This window comes from Pleurodeles waltl, chromosome 4_1, assembly GCF_031143425.1.
Source record: "Pleurodeles waltl isolate 20211129_DDA chromosome 4_1, aPleWal1.hap1.20221129, whole genome shotgun sequence".
Lineage (NCBI taxonomy): Eukaryota > Metazoa > Chordata > Amphibia > Caudata > Salamandridae > Pleurodeles > Pleurodeles waltl.
In genome coordinates this window covers 12,526,526-12,546,849 of record NC_090442.1, presented here as the reverse complement: position 1 = coordinate 12,546,849, position 20,324 = coordinate 12,526,526, and the positions used below count along the sequence as shown (strand labels likewise).

The 20,324-nt window shown below is 47.6% G+C and overlaps 1 long non-coding RNA gene across 1 annotated transcript in view; it reads right to left on the bottom strand.

Annotated features, from left to right (window-relative positions):
- LOC138288413 (uncharacterized) overlaps window positions 1-20,110 on the bottom strand; it is a 163,650-nt gene extending 143,540 nt beyond the window's left edge. Inside the window, exon 1 of the long non-coding RNA XR_011202388.1 lies at window positions 19,994-20,110. This is a non-coding gene — a long non-coding RNA (uncharacterized lncRNA). The remainder of the gene's footprint in view (window positions 1-19,993) is intronic.
- Window positions 20,111-20,324: the final 214 nt, after the last annotated feature.

Genomic DNA, 20,324 nt, shown 5'->3' with positions numbered 1-20,324 from the left:
CGCCTGCCAATGTAGGAATGACCCCCCTAGTGTTGATAGACCGCCAAACACACTATTCGCTTCAATGGTGGAACCCTGTAAATTTAAACAAAGGGCGGCCTTTTCAAGACCCAGTGCCTCACGTCATTATCACAACAGACGCCTCCATGATTGGGTGGGGAGCACACCTCAACAATCACAGCATACAAGGTCAATGGGACAGTCAACAAAAACAACTTCACATAAATCACTTAGAACTGCTAGCAGTCTTTCTAGCACTAAAAGCCTTTCAACCCCTTCTTGCCCACAAACACATTCTTGTCAAAACAGACAATATGACAACAATGTATTACCTAAACAAACAGGGGGGTACACACTCGTCACAGCTGTGCCTCTTAGCACAAAAAAATTGGCATTGGGCAATTCACAACAACATTCACCTGATAGCACAATATATACCAGGCATTCACAATCAGTTAGCCGACAATCTCAGTCGAGATCACCAGCAAACTCACGAGTGGGAAATACATCCCCAGATTCTACAAGATCACTTCTACCGCTGGGGGACACCAAACATAGATCTGTTTGCAACAAAAGAAAACGCAAAATGCCAAAACTTCGCGTCCAGATACCCACACCCTCAGTCCAAGGGCAATGCTCTATGGATCAGCTGGTCAGGGATATTTGCTTACGCTTTTCCCCCTCTCCCGTTCCTTCCTTTTCTGGTCAACAAACTGAGTCAAAACAAACTCAAACTAATACTCATAGCACCAATGTGGGCTCGCCAACCGTGGTACACCACACTGTTGGACTTATCGGTAGTACCCCACATCAAACTACCAAACAGACCAGATCTGTTAACACAACACAATCAACAGATCAGGCACCCGAATCCAGCATCGCTCAACCTAGCAATCTGGCTCCTGAAGTATTAGAATTCGGTTATCTAAACCTTTCAAAAGAGTGTATGGAGGTAATTTAACAAGCAAGAAAACCCACAACAAGACATTGTTATGCTAATAAATGGAAAAGGTTTGTTTGCTACTGCCAGGCTAATCAAATCATGCCGTTAGACGCCTCCACACAAAACATTGTAAGTTATTTACTACACTTACAAAAATAAAATCTAGCTTTTTCTTCCATTAAAATCCATCTCACTGCAATATCTGCTTATCTGCAGATTAAACATACTAAATCGCTTTCTAGAATCCCAGTTATTAAAGCCTTCATGGAAGTACTAAAAAAAATCATACCCCCAAGGACACCACCAGTACCTTCGTGGAATCTTAATATTGTACTAACACGACTCATGGGTCCACCATTTGAACCCATGCATTCTTGTCAAATCCAATTTTTGACTTGGAAAGTAGCCTTTCTAATAGCCATCACTTCACTTCGAAGAGTTAGCGAAATACAGGCGTTTACTATTCAAGAACCCTTTATACAAATACATAAACATAAAATGGTTCTCCGTACAAATCCACAATTTTTACCAAAAGTCATATCACTGTTTCATCTAAACCAAACTGTTGAACTCCCAGTCTTCTTTCCACAACCAGACTGAGTAGCAGAAAGGGCACTGCATACATTAGACATAAAAAGAGCGCTAATGTATTACCTTGACAGAACAAAACAATTTCGTAAAACAAAACAATTGTTCGTAGCTTTCCAAAAACCTTATTCAGGTAACCCTGTATCCAAAGAGGGCATGGCCAGATGGATAGTCAAATACATTTAGACCTGTTACCTTAAAGCTAAAAGAGAATTACCCATTACACCAAGGGCATACTCCACTAGAAAGAAAGGCGTCACAATGGCTTTTCTTGGTAATATACCAATGACAGAGATTTGTAAAGCAGCCACCTGGTCTACGCCCCATACATTTACTAAGCATTACTGTGTAGATGTGTTAGCAACACAACAAGCCACAGTAGGACAGGCTGTATTAAGAACATTATTTCAAACAATTTCAACTCCTACAGGCTGACCACCGCTTTTAGGAGGATTACTGCTTTGTAGTCTATGCACAGCATGTGTATCTGCAGCTACACATGCCATCGAACGGAAAATGTCACTTACCCAGTGTACATCTGTTCGTGGCATGTTACGCTGCAGATTCTCATGCGCCCTCCCACCTCCCCAGGAGCCTGTAGTCGTTTTAGCTGCATGTAAATTGTAAATATGTAAATAAATATTCCTTTACTACACACTATGTACATACATATCTACTCCATTGCATGGGCACCTCTAGTATCCTTACTGTGAGAAAGTAGCCTCTTTCTAGCCTTGTTACCCCCACCTTTGGCCTGTTTGTGAGTATATGTCAGGGTGTTTTCACTGTCTCACTGGGATCCTGCTAGCCAGGGCCCAGTGCTCATAGTGAAAACCCTATGTTGTAAGTGTGGTTGTTATGTGTCACTGGGATCCTGCTAGCCAGGACCCCAGTGCTCATAAGTTTGTGGCCTATATGTATGTGTTCCCTGTGTGATGCCTAACTGTCTCACTGAGGCTCTGCTAAACCAGAACCTCAGTGGCTATGCTCTCTCTGCTTTCCAAATTGTTACTAACAGGCTAGTGACCAATTTCACCAATTCACATTGGCATACTGGAACACCCTTATAATCCCCTAGTATATGGTACTGAGGTACCCAGGGTATTGGGGTTCCAGGAGATCCCTATGGGCTGCAGCATTTCTTTTGCCACCCATAGGGAGATCTGACAATTCTTACACAGGCCTGCCAGTGCAGCCTGAGTGAAATAATGCCCACATTATTTCACAGCCATGTTACACTGCACATAAGTAACTTATAAGTCACCTATATGTCTAACCTTCACCTGATGAAGGTTGGGTGCAAAGTTACTTAGTGTGTGGGCACCCTGGCACTAGCCAAGGTGCCCCCACATTGTTCAGGGCAAATTCCCCGGACTTTGTGAGTGCGGGGACACCATTACACGCGTGCACTATACATAGGTCACTACCTATGTATAGCGTCACAATGGTAACTCCGAACATGGCCATGTAACATGTCTAAGCTCATGGAATTGTCACCCCAATGCCATTCTGGCATTGGGGAGACAATTCCATGATCCCCTGGGTCTCTAGCACAGAACCCGGGTACTGCCAAACTGCCTTTCCCAGGGTTTCACTGCAGCTGCTGCTGCTGCCAACCCCTCAGACAGGTTTCTGCCCTCCTGGGGTCCAGCCAGGACTGGCCCAGGAAGGCAGAACAAAGGACTTCCTCAGAGATAGGGTGTTACACCCTCTCCCTTTGGAAAAAGGTGTCAGGGCTGGGGAGGAGTAGCCTCCCCCAGCCTCTGGAAATGCTTTGATGGGCACAGATGGTGCCCATCTCTGCATAAGCCAGTCTACACCGGTTCAGGGATCCCCCAGCCCTGCTCTGGCGCGAAACTGTACAAAGGAAAGGGGAGTGACCACTCCCCTAACCTGCACCTCCCAGGGGAGGTGCCCAGAGCTCCTCCAGCGTGCCCCAGACCTCTGCCATCTTGGATTCAGAGGTGTGCTGGCACACTGGACTGCTCTGAGTGGCCAGGGCCAACCGGTGATGTCAGAGACTCCCTCTGATAGGCTCTTACCTTTCTTACTAGCCTATCCTCCTTCCTTGGTAGCCAAACTTCCTTTTCTGGCTATTTAGGGTCTCTGCTTTGGGGAATTCTTCAGATACCGAATGCAAGAGCTCACCAGAGTTCCTCTGCATCTCCCTCTTCACCTTCTGCCAAAGGATCGACCGCTGACTGCTCAGGACGCCTGCAAAACCGCAACAAAGTAGCAAAGACGACTACTGCAACCTTGTATCGCTTCATCCTGCCGGCTTTCTCGCCTGTTTCCTGGTGGTGCATGCTCTGGGGGTAGCCTGCCTCCTTCTTGCACCAGGAGCTCTGAAGAAATCTCCTGTGGGTCGACGGAATCTTCCCCCTGCAACCGCAGGCAACAAAAGACTGCATCACCAGTCCTCTGGGTCCCCTCTCAGTATGTCAAGCATGGTCCCTGGAACTCAGCAACTCTGTCCAAGTGACTCCCACAGTCCAGGGACTCTACAGTCCATGTTTGGTGGAGGTAAGTCCTTGCCTCCCCACGCTAGACTGCATTGCTGAGTTCGGCGTGATTTGCAGCTGCTCCGGCTCCTGTGCACTCTTCCAGGATTTCCTTTGTGCACAGCCAAGCCTGGGTCCCCGACACTCTAACCTGCAGTGCACAACTTTCTGAGTTGTCCTCCGGCGTCGTGGGACTCCCTTTTCTGACTTCGGGTGGACTCCGGTTCACTCCTCTTCTAAGTGCCTGATCCGGTACTTCTGCGGGTGCTGCCTGCTTCTGTGAGGGCTCCCTGACTTGCTGGGTGCCCCCTCTGTCTCCTCATCCAAGTGGCGACATCCTTCTCCCTTCTTGGCCACAGCACCATCCAAAAACCCTAACTGCGACCCTTGCAGCTAGCAAGGCTTGTTTGCGGTCTTTCTGCATGGTAACACCTCTGCAAGCTTCTTCACGATGTGGGACATCCATCCTCCAAAGGGGAAGTTCCTAGTCCTCTTCGTTCTTGCAAAACACCAAGCTTCTCCCATCCGGTGGCAGCTTCCTTACACCCTCAGCTGGCATTTCCTGGGAATCTGCCCACTCTCGACACTGTTGCGACTCTTGGACTTGGTCCCCTTCTCTTACAGGTACTCAGGTCCGGAAATCCACTGTTGTTGCTTTGCTGGTGTTGGTTTTCCTTGCAGAATCCCCCTATCACGTCTTCTGTGCTCACTGGGGGTTGTAGGTGCACTTTACACCTACCTTACAGGGTCTTGGGGTGGGCTATTTTTCTAACCCTCACTGTTTTCTTACAGTCCCAGCGACCCTCTACAAGCTCACATAGGTTTGGGGTCCATTCGTGGTTCGCATTCCACTTTTTGAGTATATGGTTTGTGTTGCTCCTATACCTATGTGCTCCTATTGCAATCTACTGTAACTTTACATTGCTTGCATTACTTCCTTTTGCTATTGCTGCATATTTTTGGAATTGTGTACATATTTCTTGTGTATATTTGGCATCCTCATACTGAGGGTACTCACTGAGATACTTTTGGCATATTGTCATAAAAATAAAGTACCTTTATTTTTAGTATATCTGTGTATTGTGTTTTCTTATGACATTGTGCATATGACACCAGTGGTATAGTAGGAGCTTTGCATGTCTCCTAGTTCAGCCTAAGCTGCTCTGCTATAGCTACCTTCTATCAGCCTAAGCTGCTAGAAACACCTCTTCTACACTAATAAGGGATAACTGGACCTGGTACAGAGTGTAAGTACCCCTTGGTACCCACTACAAGCCAGGCCAGCCTCCTACATTGGTTGTGCAGCGGTGGGATAAGTACTTGTAACTACTTACTGTGAGAAAGTAGCCTCTTTCTAGCCTTGTTACCCCCACTTTTGGCCTGTTTGTGAGTGTATGTCAGGGTGTTTTCACTGTCTCACTGGTATCCTGCTACCCAGGGCCCAGTGCTCATAGTGAAAACCCTATGTTTTCAGTATGTTTGTTATGTGTCACTGGGACCCTGCTAGTCAGGACACCAGTGCTCATAAGTTTGTGGCCTATAGGTATGTGTTCCCTGTGTGGTGCCTAACTGTCTCACTGAGGCTCTGCTAACCAGAACCTCAGTGGTTATGCTCTCTCTGTACAAATTGTCACTAACAGGCTAGTGACCAATTTTACCAATTTACATTGGCTTACTGGAACACCCTTATAATTCCCTAGTATATGGTACTGAGGTACCCAGGGTATTGGGGTTCCAGGAGATCCCTATGGGCTGCAGCATTTCTTTTGCCACCCATAGGGAGCTCGGACAATTCTTACACAGGCCTGCCACTGCAGCCTGAGTGAAATAACGTCCACGGTATTTCACAGCCATTTTTCACTGCACTTAAGTAACTTATAAGTCACCTATATGTCTAACCTTTACCTGGTAAAGGTTAGGTGCAAAGTTACTTAGTGTGAGGGCACCCTGGCACTAGCCAAGGTGCCCCCACATTGTTCAGGGCCAATTCCCCGGACTTTGTGAGTGCGGGGACACCATTACACGCGTGCACTACATATAGGTCACTACCTATATGTAGCTTCACAATGGTAACTCCGAATATGGCCATGTAATATGTCTATGATCATGGAATTGCCCCCTCTATACCATCCTGGCATAGTTGGCACAATCCCATGATCCCAGTGGTCTGTAGCACAGACCCTGGTACTGCCAAACTGCCTTTCCCGGGGTTTCACTGCAGCTGCTGCTGCTGCCAACCCCTCAGACAGGCATCTGCCCTCCTGGGGTCCAGCCAGGCCTGGCCCAGGATGGCAGAACAAAGGACTTCCTCTGAGAGAGGGTGTTACACCCTCTCCCTTTGGAAAATGGTGTGAAGGCAGGGGAGGAGTAGCCTCCCCCAGCCTCTGGAAATGCTTTCATGGGCAAATTTGGTGCCCATTTCTGCATAAGCCAGTCTACACCGGTTCAGGGACCCCTTAGCCCTGCTCTGGCGCGAAACTGGACAAAGGAAAGGGGAGTGACCACTCCCCTGACCTGTACCTCCCCTGGGAGGTGCCCAGAGCTCCTCCAGTGTGCTCCAGACCTCTGCCATCTTGGAAACAGAGGTGCTGCTGGCACACTGGACTGCTCTGAGTGGCCAGTGTCACCAGGTGACGTCAGAGACTCCTTGTGATAGGCTCCTTCAGGTGTTGCTAGCCTATCCTCTCTCCTAGGTAGCCAAACCCTCTTTTCTGGCTATTTAGGGTCTCTGTCTCTTGGGATTCCTTAGATAACGAATGCAAGAGCTCATCCGAATTCCTCTGCATCTCTCTCTTCACCTTCTGCCAAGGAATCGACTACTGACCTCGCTGGAAGCCTGCAAACCTGCAACATAGTAGCAAAGACGACTACTGCAGCTCTGTAACGCTGATCCTGCCGCCTTCTCGACTGTTTTCCTGGTGGTGCATGCTGTGGGGGTAGTCTGCCTCCTCTCTGCACTAGAAGCTCCGAAGAAATCTCCCGTGGGTCGACGGAATCGTCCCCCTGCAACCGCAGGCACCAAAAAGCTGCATTACCGGTCCCTTGGGTCTCCTCTCAGCACGACGAGCGAGGTCCCTCGAATCCAGCAACTCTGTCCAAGTGACTCCCACAGTCCAGTGACTCTTCAGTCCAAGTTTGGTGGAGGTAAGTCCTTGCCTCACCTCGCTAGACTGCATTGCTGGGAACCGCGACTTTTGCAGCTACTCCGGCCCCTGTGCACTTCCGGCGGAAATCCTTCGTGCACAGCCAAGCCTGGGTCCACGGCACTCTAACCTGCATTACACGACTTTCTAAGTTGGTCTCCGGCGACGTGGGACTCCTTTGTGTAACTTCGGGTGAGCACCGTTTCACGCATCCTCGTAGTGCCTGTTTCTGGCACTTCTCCGGGTGCTACCTGCTGCTAAGAGGGCTCCTTGTCTTGCTCGACGTCCCCTCTACCTCCTGGTCCAATTTGCGACCTCCTGGTCCCTCCTGGGCCACAGCAGCATCCAAAACCGCTTACCGCACGATTTGCAGCTAGCAAGGCTTGTTGGCGTTCTTTTGGCGGGAAAACACTTCTGCACGACTCTACAAGGCGAGAGGGATCCGTCCTCCAAAGGGGAAGTCTCTAGCCCTTTGCGTTCCTGCAGAAACCGCAGCTTCTTCAGTCCAGTCGAAGCTTCTTTGCACCCGCAGCTGGCATTTCCTGGGCATCTGCCCATCTCCGACTTGCTTGTGACTTTTGGACTTGGTCCCCTTGTTCCACAGGTACCCCAGATTGGAAATCCAGCGTTGTTGCATTGTTGGTTTGTGTCTTTCCTGCCTTATTCCCCTATCACGACTTCTTTGTCTTTTGGGGAACTTTAGTGCACTTTGCACTCACTTTTCAGGGTCTTGGGGTGGGCTATTTTTCTAACCCTCACTATTTTCTAATAGTCCCAGCGACCCTCTACAAGGTCACATAGGTTTGGGGTCCATTCGTGGTTCGCATTCCACTTTTGGAGTATATGGTTTGTGTTGCCCCTATCCCTATGTGTCCCCATTGCATCCTATTGTAACTATACATTATATGCACTGTTTTCTAAGACTATACTGCATATTTCTGGTATTGTGTATATATATCTTGTGTATATTTCCTATCCTCTCACTGAGGGTACACTCTGAGATACTTTGGCATATTGTCATAAAAATAAAGTACCTTTATTTTTAGTATAACTGTGTATTGTGTTTTCTTATGATATTGTGCATATGACACTAGGTGGTACTGTAGTAGCTTCACACGTCTCCTAGTTCAGCCTAAGCTGCTCTGCTAAGCTACCATTATCTATCAGCCTAAGCTGCTAGACACCCTATACACTAATAAGGGATAACTGGGCCTGGTGCAAGGTGCAAGTACCCCTAGGTACTCACTACAAGCCAGTCCAGCCTCCTACACTTACCACTTTGTCATTTTGTACTTTTCATAAGAGAATAATATACAAAACAAGTTCAGTGTATGTACACCTACCCAAACAATTTTTCTTTTCTCCTCTTACACTATCTGCTAAGTGCTGAAAAGTACTCCTAAACTTTCTAAAAGTTTCAAAAAGTTGAAAAAGGTTTTTTTCCTGTTCTTAAAAAGTCCTGAAACTTTTTCTCTCTTCTCACTGTCCCTAAACCTTCTTCTGTCATGTCTGATGTAGGAACTTCTCTTAAAATGGTCAATACAACATATGACAATCTTAACTTTAAGAGCCTAAGGAGTCTCTGCATTGATAGAGGTTTAGTGGTAGGAAAGAACCCTTCTAGAGAATTTCTGTCTAACATGCTCATTGAGAATGATAAGGCCCAGGGTGGCACTTCATCTGAAAAGTTAGAAGACAGCTCACACTCTGACTCAGGGGAGCCCCTTGAGGGAGGTGTACAGGGTTCTCTTCCTATTCTGCCCCTTAGCAGACCACATAGCACTGCTGGTAGTAATAGAAGCTCCCATCATAGTAGGGATGTTTTTGTTCCTGAAGGCCAGATTGTTAGAGTGCCAGCTGTTAGGGGCAGGTCTCCCTCTGTTGAATCCAATATACCTTCTGTGTCCAAGCATTCCCAACCCACCCACCCTGATGACAGAATGTTAGAAAGGGAACTCAACAAGTTGAGAGTGGAAGAGACCAGACTGAAGCTTAAACAGCAACAGCTGGCTCTAGACAGGGAATCCCTAGATCTGGAGAAGGAGAGACAGAGGTTGGGGTTTGGGAACCATGGTGGCAGCAGCAGTATTCCTGATAGCAATCCTGTGAGAGAGCATGATGCCAGGAATCTGCACAAGATAGTTCCCCCTTACAAGGAGGGGGATGACATTAACAAGTGGTTTGCTGCACTTGAGAGGGCCTGTATGGTACAGGGGGTCCCTCAAAGGCAGTGGGCTGCTATTCTATGCCTATCTTTCAATGGAAAGGGTAGGGATAGGCTGCTTACTGTGAGAGAAAGTGATGCCAATAATTTTGCAGTTTTGAAGGATGCACTCATGGATTGATTTGGCTTAACCACTGAACAATACAGGATTAAGTTCAGAGAAACCAGAAAAGAGTCCTCACAAGACTGGGTAGACTTTGTTGACTATTCAGTGAAGGCCTTGGAGGGGTGGTTACATGTCAGTTAAGTTTCTGACTATGAAAGCCTGTACAATCTACTCCTGAGAGGGCATATTCTGAATAACTGTGTGTCTGACTTGTTACATCAATATCTAGTGGACTCAGATCTGCCCTCTCCCCAAGAATTGGGAAAGAAGGCAGACAAATGGGTCAGAACAAGAGTAAACAGAAAAGTTCATACAGGGCGTGACAAGGATGGCAAGTAGAAAGATGGTGAGAAATCTCAGGTTAAGCATGGGGATAAGGGTAAAACCAAAGATCCTTCTTCAAATCCTAAACACTCTTCAGGGGGTGGGGATAAATCAAATTCTTCCTCTTCTTCACAACATACACACATTAAAAAGCCTTGGTGCTTTGTGTGTAAAAATAAAGGCCATAGGCCAGGGGATAAGTCCTGTCCAGGTAAACCCCCTGAGCCTACCACCACTAATACATCAAACTCTAGTGCCCCTAGCAGTAGTGGTAATAGTGGTGGGACTGCTGGCAACAGTCAAACTAAGGGTGTAGTTGGGTTCACTTATGGGTCCATCATAGAAACTGGGGTAGTCAGTCCCAAGACAGTTTCTGTCACACCTAGTGGCATTGGCCTTGCCACACTGGCTGCTTGTCGTCCCCTTACAATGGATAAGTACAGGCAGACAGTTTCAATAAATGGTGTTGAGGCCCAGGCCTACAGGGACACAGGCGTCAGTATCACTTTGGTGACTGAAAACCTAGTGCCTCCTGAACAACACATCATTGGACAACAGTACAAGATTATTGATGTCCATAACTCCACTAAGTGTGTTTTCCTTAGCTATAGTTCAGCTTAGTTGGGGTGGAGTTACTGGCCTTAACCAGGTGGTAGTGTTACCTAGCTTACCTGTAGACTGTCTCTTAGGTAATGACCTAGAGACCTCAGGTTGGGCTGAGGTAGAGTTTTATACCCATGCTGCCATGCTGGGTTTCCCTGAGGAATAGTTCCCTCTCATTTCTACTGAAATGAAAAAGCAAAGGAGAGAAAAAGGCCTGAAAACTCAGGATCCCTCTCCAACAACAGGTAAAAAGGGTATCACAGTATCCCCTAACCACCCTGCCATTCAGGATACCATTCCTGTGGTGGGAGAAACCTCTCCTGGGGTGGCACCTGCACAAAGGGAATCATCAGTTGGCATAGCTGTACTCCCTGAGGTGGAAGTACCTCTCTGTGGGATAACTAACATTGGTGAGAAAAAGAGCACCATTTTAGTTAACATGGAACATCCCTCCAACCCTCCCAGAGACACTTTAGTGCAGAAACCCTGCACTACCTCACAACACTTAGGACAGCAGCCCTGCCCTAGTGTGGAGCTCATAGGACAGCATCCCTGCCCTGCTCCAACTCAAGAGAAACAGCATCCCTGTTCTCTCTTACAGCCATATGGACAACGTTTTTGCCCAGCTATGGCTTTACTGAGACAGCATCCCTGTCGGGCATTCTCATCACTCGAAATAGGTCCAGTGGACAATTCCCACTGCTCTAAACTAAAACTTACTGATAGAAACTCTGAAAATATATCTTCACATTGTTGGTTAGCTAGAAAACTTCAAACAGGGTGGTTTACATCCCCACAGGGAAGTAACCATATAGTGGATGATAAAGGGAGTAACCAGTCTATTGCAGAGCTACTCTCCACTTATCACCACTTAGACAATAAATTCTCAACTGGCCAAGGTTAGCCTTATTGTCCTTCGTTTGGGGGAGGGGGGTTGTGTGAGAAAGTAGCCTCTTTCTAGCCTTGTTACCCCCACTTTTTGCCTGTTTGTGAGTATATGTCAGGGTGTTTTCACTGTCTCACTGGGATCCTGCTAGCCAGGGCCCAGTGCTCATAGTGAAAACCCTATGTTGTAAGTGTGGTTGTTATGTGTCACTGGGATCCTGCTAGCCAGGACCCCAGTGCTCATAAGTTTGTGGCCTATATGTATGTGTTCCCTGTGTGATGCCTAACTGTCTCACTGAGGCTCTGCTAACCAGAACCTCAGTGGTTATGCTCTCTCTGCTTTCCAAATTGTCACTAACAGGCTAGTGACCAATTTCACCAATTCAGATTGGCATACTGGAACACCCTTATAATCCCCTAGTATATGGTACTGAGGTACCCAGGGTATTGGGGTTCCAGGAGATCCCTATAGGCTGCAGCATTTCTTTTGCCACCCATAGGGAGATCTGACAATTCCTACACAGGCCTGCCAGTGCAGCCTGAGTGAAATAATGCCCACATTATTTCTCAGCCATTTTACACTGCACATAAGTAACTTATAAGTCACCTATATGTCTAACCTTCACCTGGTGAAGGTTGGGTGCAAAGTTACTTAGTGTGTGGGCACCCTGGCACTAGCCAAGGTGCCCCCACATTGTTCAGGGCAAATTCCCCAGACTTTGTGAGTGCGAGGACACCATTACACGAGTGCACTATACATAGGTCACTACCTATGTATAGCGTCACAATGGTAACTCCGAACATGGCCATGTAACATGTCTAAGATCATGGAATTGTCACCCAATGCCATGATCCCCCGGGTCTCTAGCATAGAACCTGGGTACTGCCAAACTGCCTTTCCCAGGGTTTCACTGCAGCTGCTGCTACTGCCAACCCATCAGACAGGTTTCTGCCCTCCTGGGGTCCAGCCAGGACTGGCCCAGGAAGGCAGAACAAAGGACTTCCTCAGAGAGAGGGTGTTACACCCTCTCCCTTTGGAAAAAGGTGTCAGGGCTGGGGAGGAGTAGCCTCCCCCAGCCTCTGGAAATGCTTTGATGGGCACAGATGGTGCCCATCTCTGCATAAGCCAGTCTACACCGGTTCAGGGATCCCCCAGCTCTGCTCTGGCGCGGAACTGGACAAAGGAAAGGGGAGTGACCACTCCCCTGACCTGCACCTCCCAGGGGAGGTGCCTAGAGCTCCTCCAGCGTGCCCCAGACCTCTGCCATCTTGGATTCAGAGGTGTGCTTGCACACTGGACTGGTCTGAGTGGCCAGGGCCAGCAGGTGACGTCAGAGACTCCTTCTGATAGGCTCTTACCTTTCTTACTAGCCTATCCTCCTTCCTAGGTAGCGAAACCTCCTTTTCTGGCTATTTAGGGTCTCTGCTTTGGGGAATTCTTCAGATACCGAATGCAAGAGCTCACCAGAGTTCCTCGGCATCTCCCTCTTCACCTTCTGCCAAAGGATCGACCGCTGACTGCTCAGGACACCTGCAAAACCGCAACAAAGTAGCAAAGACGACTATTGGAACCTTGTATCGCTTCATCCTGCTGGCCTTCTCGCCTGTTTCCTGGTGGTGCATGCTCTGGGGGTAGCCTGCCTCCTTCTTTCACCAAGAGCTCTGAAGAAATCTCCTGTGGGTTGACGGAATCTTCCCCCTGCAACCGCAGGCAACAAAAGACTGCATCACCGGTCCTCTGGGTCCCCTCTCAGCACGACGAGCATGGTCCCTGGAACTCAGCAACTCTGTCCAAGTGACTCCCACAGTCCAGTGACTCTTCAGTCCAAGTTTGGTGGAGGTAAGTCCTTGTCTCCCCACACTAGACTGCATTGCTGAGTACCGCGTGATTTGCAGATGCTCCAGCTCCTGTGCACTCTTCCAGGATTTCCTTCGTGCACAGCCAAGCCTGGGTCCCCGACACTCTAATCTGCAGTGCACAACCTTCTGAGTTGCCCTCCGGCGTCGTGGGACTCCCTTTTCTGACTTCGGGTGGACTCCGGTTCACTCCTCTTCTAAGTGCCTGATCCAGTACTTCTGCGGGTGCTGCCTGCTTCTGTGAGGGCTCCCTGACTTGCTGGGCACCCCCTCTGTCTCCTCATCCAAGTGGCGACATCCTGGTCCCTCCTGGGCCACAGCAGCATCCAAAAACCCTAACCGTGACCCTTGCAGCTAGCAAGGCTTGTTTGCGGTCTTTCTGCGTGGGAACACCTCTGCAAGCTTCTTCACGACGTGGGACATCCATCCTCCAAAGGGGAAGTTCCTAGTCCTCTTCGTTCTTGCAAAACTCCAAGCTTCTCCCATCAGGTGGCAGCTTCCTTGCACCCTCAGCTGGCATTTCCTGGGCATCTGCCCACTCTCGACACTGTCGCGACTCTTGGACTTGGTCCCCTTCTCTTACACGTACCCAGGTCCGGAAATCCACTGTTGTTGCTTTTCTGGTGTTGGTTTTCTTTGCAGAATCCCCCTATCACGACTTCTGTGCTCACTGGGGGTTGTAGGTGCACTTTACACCTACCTTACAGGGTCTTGGGGTGGGCTATTTTTCTAACCCTCACTGTTTTCTTACAGTCCCAGCGACCCTCTACAAGCTCACATAGGTTTGGGGTCCATTCGTGGTTTGCATTCCATTTTTGGAGTATATGGTTTGTGTTGCCCCTATACCTATGTGCTCCTATTGCAATCTATTGTAACTTTACACTGCTTGCATTACTTCCTTTTGCTATTACTGCATATTTTTGGTATTGTGTACATATATCTTGTGTATATTTGGCATCCTCATACTGAGGGTACTGACTGAGATACTTTTGGCATATTGTCATAAAAATAAAGTACCTTTATTTTTAGTATATCTGTGTATTGTGTTTTCTTATGATATTGTGCATATGACACCAGTGGTATAGTAGGAGCTTTGCATGTCTCCTAGTTCAGCCTAAGCTGCTCTGCTTTAGCTACCTTCTATCAGCCTAAGCTGCTAGAAACACTTCTTCTACACTAATAAGGGATAACTGGACCTGGTACAGAGTGTAAGTACTCCTTGGTACCCACTACAAGCCAGGCCAGCCTCCTACACTTACTTTACCAACTCATACCTCAACCTTTGCGGGGAAAACAATCTAAGATGGAGTCGACGCCCATGCGCAATGGAGCCGAAAGGGAGAAGGCACTTAGTCCTGTGACTCGAAAAGACTTATTTGAAGAAAAACAACTTGTAACACTCCGAGCCCAACACTAGATGGCAGGAACAGTGCACAGCATGTGAATCTGCAGCGCAACATGCCACGAACAGATGTACACTGGGTAAGTGACATTTTCCATATATATATATATATATATATATATACACACACACTCATATATATATATACACACACACACACACATATATATATATATATATATATATTTTTTTTTTCCTTGCATACATATTCATAGTTGATATATCGCATTTTCTCGGATTATTATTCAACTGTGGTTAATATTTTAGTAGCTACACGTGTTTTGCTGCCTTCAAATTAAATGCACAAGTTAATATTTTTGTATACTTGTGTTTGAACCCTGGGAAGTGCCTTAATAAATTCATTACTCGGACTAAGAGTGCTGCCTTCTTTAGCCTCGTTCCCTCTTAGGCCCATATTTATACTTTTTTAGTGCTGCATTTGCGCCGCTTTTTAACGCAAAAGCGACACAAACTTACAAAATACAATTGGATTTTGTAAGTTTGCGCCACTTTTGCGTTAAAAAGCAGCGCAAATGCGGCGCTAAAAAAGTATAAATATAGGCCTTAGTTTGAAGCAAAGCAGAACAATTTGGTGTAGTTGTTTGCAGGATATGAAGTGAAAGATTTAAAAGTGAAAAATGTTTGGCAAAAAGTCAAAGGCAGTTTCCCAGGTTCCAAATGACATACCAGGGTGGGGAAAAACACCCTATAATGTTCTTGTGAATGAATGGTCTTGTGGAGCAGGTTTATGTGAGAGCTGGGATGGACGTCTTAGAGATGCTGAGCCAAAAACAGTTTTACTCTGTTTACAGAAAGTACCTCTGTAACAGGGATGTGATTTATCTATTTTAGGCTGACAGGTCTGCGTATAGAAACACAATACGCAGCTGGAACAAAGAAAACAGCAATTAGAGAGGCAGCTAGTTGAGGCTAAAAATAATGTAACCATGATGTCTTGTTAGGTTATTGCAAGATAAAGCGGATACTTATTAATCTGTAGTTGAGATGGCAGCTTCTCAAGTTGCCCAAAACAGCTATCGGAAACAGAGGGGTAGAGTCAATCAAAAGAATGTTCATTTAGCTATTGCTAAAGTAGTGTTAAATTGGGATCCAGAAATACGGGACACAAATATCTGGGATTCAACTGATTTTTCAGATTCCAGTAATGAGTCAGTTAAAAAAGGTGGGGAGGAGCTTAAGCCAGAGGAACAGAAAGTGGTTCATGCACAGCCAATATTTAGACGGAAAATACAGGGCACTCCACAAACCCCGGGAGGGATTGAGATGTACCCCCTTGAAGAGTACACCCAGCAGGAAGTTATTGATATTATAGACAGATTCAAGCAGAGATCTGGGGAAATATTACTTACATGGACGGTGCGATTATTTGACACAGGAGCTTCTGGAGTAATGTTAGATATAAGAGACACTCCTATGTTTTGTACTCTTAGCACTGACCCCATAATACAGGAGTAGTGTAGGGGTTATCAGGGTAACCAACAGATCACCCTACTGCAGCTAGCACACATTGTTTCCACTCTCTTCTTCTGCACATATTTCCTTTAATCTGTGTAGGAAATGTGAGGATCAGGCAGCTATTATTGAGCTGGATCAGGGCCAGCATTAGTGCAACATGTTGAATTTGTCCCTGAGTAATTTGTCTGCTTTACTTTCACAGCAGCAATCTGTCCAGGGTGAGGAGGGTTGTATGCCTGTATGAGTAATTACACTAATGATGTAAATACCACTTACTAATTTACTTTTTTAATTGAATTCCTTTTATAGGTCTGTTTTTCCTACTATAGGGTTTCAAGGCACTTTATATTACATAAACTTACTCTACAGAGACAATGAATCATACAAGTGTGTAAATCAATGAATGTTTTTTTATGTAAGGCAATGAGGGGTAGGAGGTATAGGAGGTATAGGAGCCACATATAATCTGTAACTGGTAGCCAATATATGCACCTTGGGTGCATGCTACACTGGACTGGGCTCTGCTGACTGTACTGAAAACAGCTGAGACCTTGCCACGGCTGCCTCAGGGGCAGTACCACTGTCACAAGGCCTGTAGTTCCTTCCATCCTGTTTTGTGACACACCTCTGTCAGAGGACTCCTCTGTCGGGTTGGACAGAACTTACTTAAAGAACAGAAGCCCCTGGCGTGAGGTGAGAGAGGCTGCCGCCCAGCACGACCCCAGCAACGGCATGATGATTGCAGTGATTTAGCACAGCGGTTGCACAGTGATGCACTGCGAGGCCTGAGGCATCTGCAGCATTTTCCCCACTTTGGATATGTTTGTTCCTAGAGGATTGGTTGCAAGTACATCTATGTGTATATCTGCATTTGTAATTACAGCATAGGCCCTGGCACCTCCAAAATAATCATACTGGAGATCATAAGGTGTAGTAGAATAAAGATGCCTTTAAATTTTGTTTATATCCTGTCACATTTGCTGCTTGTTCAAAGACATAGGTCACATGTAAGGCTATCGCTTATGACAAACCGCTGCTTATTTTCTTACAAGACAGTTTTGTGTTTATTTTTTTTTCTCACACTGAAAAGTTAGAGAATGTTCTTAGGTGAACTCTGCAATAATCTTACTTCATACAATGGGTGGGTAAGCAAATGCTGCAAAATGCCATATTTTTCCAAACACACACCAAAGTTTAAATATATGTGTAGGAATTTGGCTCTGTATATACTATTTCAAAGTAAGAAATAGCATGCACAGAGTCCAAGGGTTCCCCTTAGAGGTAAGATAGTGGTAAAAAGAGATCATTCTAATGCTCTATTTTGTGGTAGTGTGGTCGAGCAGTAGGCTTATCAGAGGGTAGTGTTAAGCATTTGTTGTACACACACAGGCAATAAATGAGGAACACACACTCAAAGACTTACTCCAGGCCAATAGGTTTTTATATAGAAAAATATATTTTCTTAGTTTATTTTAAGAACCACAGGTTCAAGATTTACAAACAATACTTTAAATGAAAGGTATTTCACTCAGGTATTCTAGGAACTTTGAATAATCACAATAGCATGTACAGTTTTGACAAAAATGGCAATAAGCTATTTTAAAAGTGGACACAGTGCAAAAATCCACAGTTTCTGGGGGAGGTAAGTAAATGTTAAGTTCACAGGTAAGTAAAACACTTACAAGGTTCAAAGTTGGGTCCAAGGTAGCCCACCGTTGGGGGTTCAAGGCAACCCCAAAGTTACCACACCAGCAGCTCAGGGCCGGTCAGGTGCAGACGTCAAAGTGGTGCCCAAAACACATAGGCTTCAAAGGAAATAGGGGTGCCCCGGTTCCAGTCTGCCAGAAGGTAAGTACCTGTGTCTTCGGAGGGCAGACCAGTGGGGTTTTGTAGGGCACTGGGGGGGGGGGGGGGACACAAGCAGGCACAGAAAGTACACCCTCAGCGGCACAGGGGCGGCCGGGTGCAGAGTGCAAACAGGCGTCAGGTTTCCAATAGGAATCAATGGGGAGACCCGGGGGTCTCTTCAACGATGCAGGCAGGCACAGGGGGGGCTCCCTGGGGTAATAACCACCTGGGCTGGGCAGAGGGTCGCCTGGGGGTCGCTCCTGCACTGGAGTTCAGTTCCTTCAGGTCCTGGGGGCTGTGGGTGCAGTGTGGTTTCCAGGCGTCGGGTTCCTTGAAGCAGGCAGTCGCGGTCAGGGGGAGCCTCTGGATTTCCTCTGCAGGCGTCGCTGTGGAGGCTCAGGGGGGGTCAACTCTGGCTACTCACGGGCTCGCAGTCGCCGGGGAGTCCTCCCTGTAGAGTTAGTTTTCTGCAGGTCGAGCCGGGGGCATCGGGTGCAGAGTGGAAAGTCTCACGCTTCCGGCGGGAAACGTGTGGTCTTTAAAAGTTGCTTCTTTGTTTCAAAAGTTGCAGTTTCTTGAACAGGGCCGCTGTTCTCGGGAGCTTCTTGGTCCTTTAGATGCAAGGTAGTCCTCTGAGGCTTCAGAGGTTGCTGGACCCTGTTGGATGCGTCGCTGTTGCAGTTTTCTTTGAAGTGGGGAGACAGGCTGGTGGGGCTGGGACCAAATCAGTTGTCGTCTCCGTCTTCACTGCAGGGCTTCAGGTCAGCAGTCCTTCTTCTTCTTTAGGTTGGAGGAATCTATCTTCCTCGGTTCTGGGAGCCCCTAAATACTCAATTTAGGGGTGTGTTTAGGTCTGGGAAGGCAGTAGCCAATGGCTACTGTCCTTGAGGGTGGTTACACCCTCTTTGTGCCTCCTCCCTGTGGGGAGGGGGGCACATCCCTAATCCTATTGGGGGAATCCTCCTTCGACAAGATGGATGATTTCTAAAAGTAAGAGTCACCTCAGCTCAGGACACCTTAGGGGCTGTCCTGACTGGGGGGTGACTCCTTGTTTTTCTCATTATCTCCTCCAGCCTTCCCGCCAAAAGTGGGGGCAGTGGCCGGAGGGGCGGGCATCTCCACTAGCTGGGATGCCCTGTAGAGTTATAACAAAGGTTGTGAGCCTTTGAGGCTCACCGCCAGGTGTTACAGTTCCTGCAGGGGGAGGTGAGAAGCACCTCCACCAAGTATAGGCTTTGTTCCTGGTCACAGAGTGACAAAGGCACTCTCCCCATGTGGCCAGCAACATGTCTGGTGTGTGGCAGGCTGGCAAAAACTAGTCAGCCCACACTGGAAGTCAGGTATGTTTTCAGGGGGCATCTCTAAGATACCCTCTGGGTGTATTTTACAATAAAGTGCACACTGGCATCAGTGTGCATTTATTGTGCTGAGAAGTTTGATACCAAACTTCCCAGTTTTCAGTGTAGCCATTATGGTGCTGTGGAGTTCGTGTTTGACAGACTCCCAGACCATATACTCTTATGGCTACCCTGCACTTACAATGTCTAAGGTTTTGCTTAGACACTGTAGGGGCATAGTGCTCATGCACATATGGCCTCACCTGTGGTATAGTGTACCCTGCCTTAGGGCTGTAAGGCCTGCTAGAGGGGTGACTTACCTATGCCACAGGCAGTGTGAGGTTGGCATGGCACCCTGAAGGAGTGCCATGTTGACTTAGTCATTTTCTCCCCACCAGCAGACACAAGCTGAGAGGCAGTGTGCCTGTGCTGAGTGAGGTGTCCCCAGGGTGGCATAAGACATGCTGCAGCCTTTATTGACCTTCCCTGGCATCAGGGCCCTTGGTGCCAGGGGTACCTGTTACAAGGGACTTACATGGGTGCCACGGTTGTGCCAATTGTGGAGACAAAGGTACAGTTTAGGGAAAGAACACTGGTGCTGGGGCCTGGTTAGGAGGCCTCAGCACATTTTCAAATCACAACTTCGCATCAGCAAAGGCAAAACGTCAGGGGGTGAGCATGCCAAGGAGGCATTTCCTTACAATATGTAAATGAACATCATATTTCCCATGGAGGTCTGGATCATTGTACACTCACCATAACTGATCTCTGGGAACCCGCCCACATCGAGCACTGCCAGCAGCGGCCTCCATGCCGCACACTCCATGCCGGCGGCATCGCCTGACCTGAGCACTCCAGGCAGCCGCAATCCGCTCCTCCTTCCTCTCGGGTGTGGGTGAGCGGGCGTTGCGGCCCGCCCCAAACCACAGCTGGGCCAATCATAGCAAAAATAATAACAGCTGCTGTCCCTCGTGATCACATTGGTCCAAAGTCAGACACTCTGGGGGCGGGCCAGCAGCATGGGCCTGGGTTGTTAGGTAGCGCTTTTCCGCTATTAATGATTGACGGTGCCACCACATTCTATGGG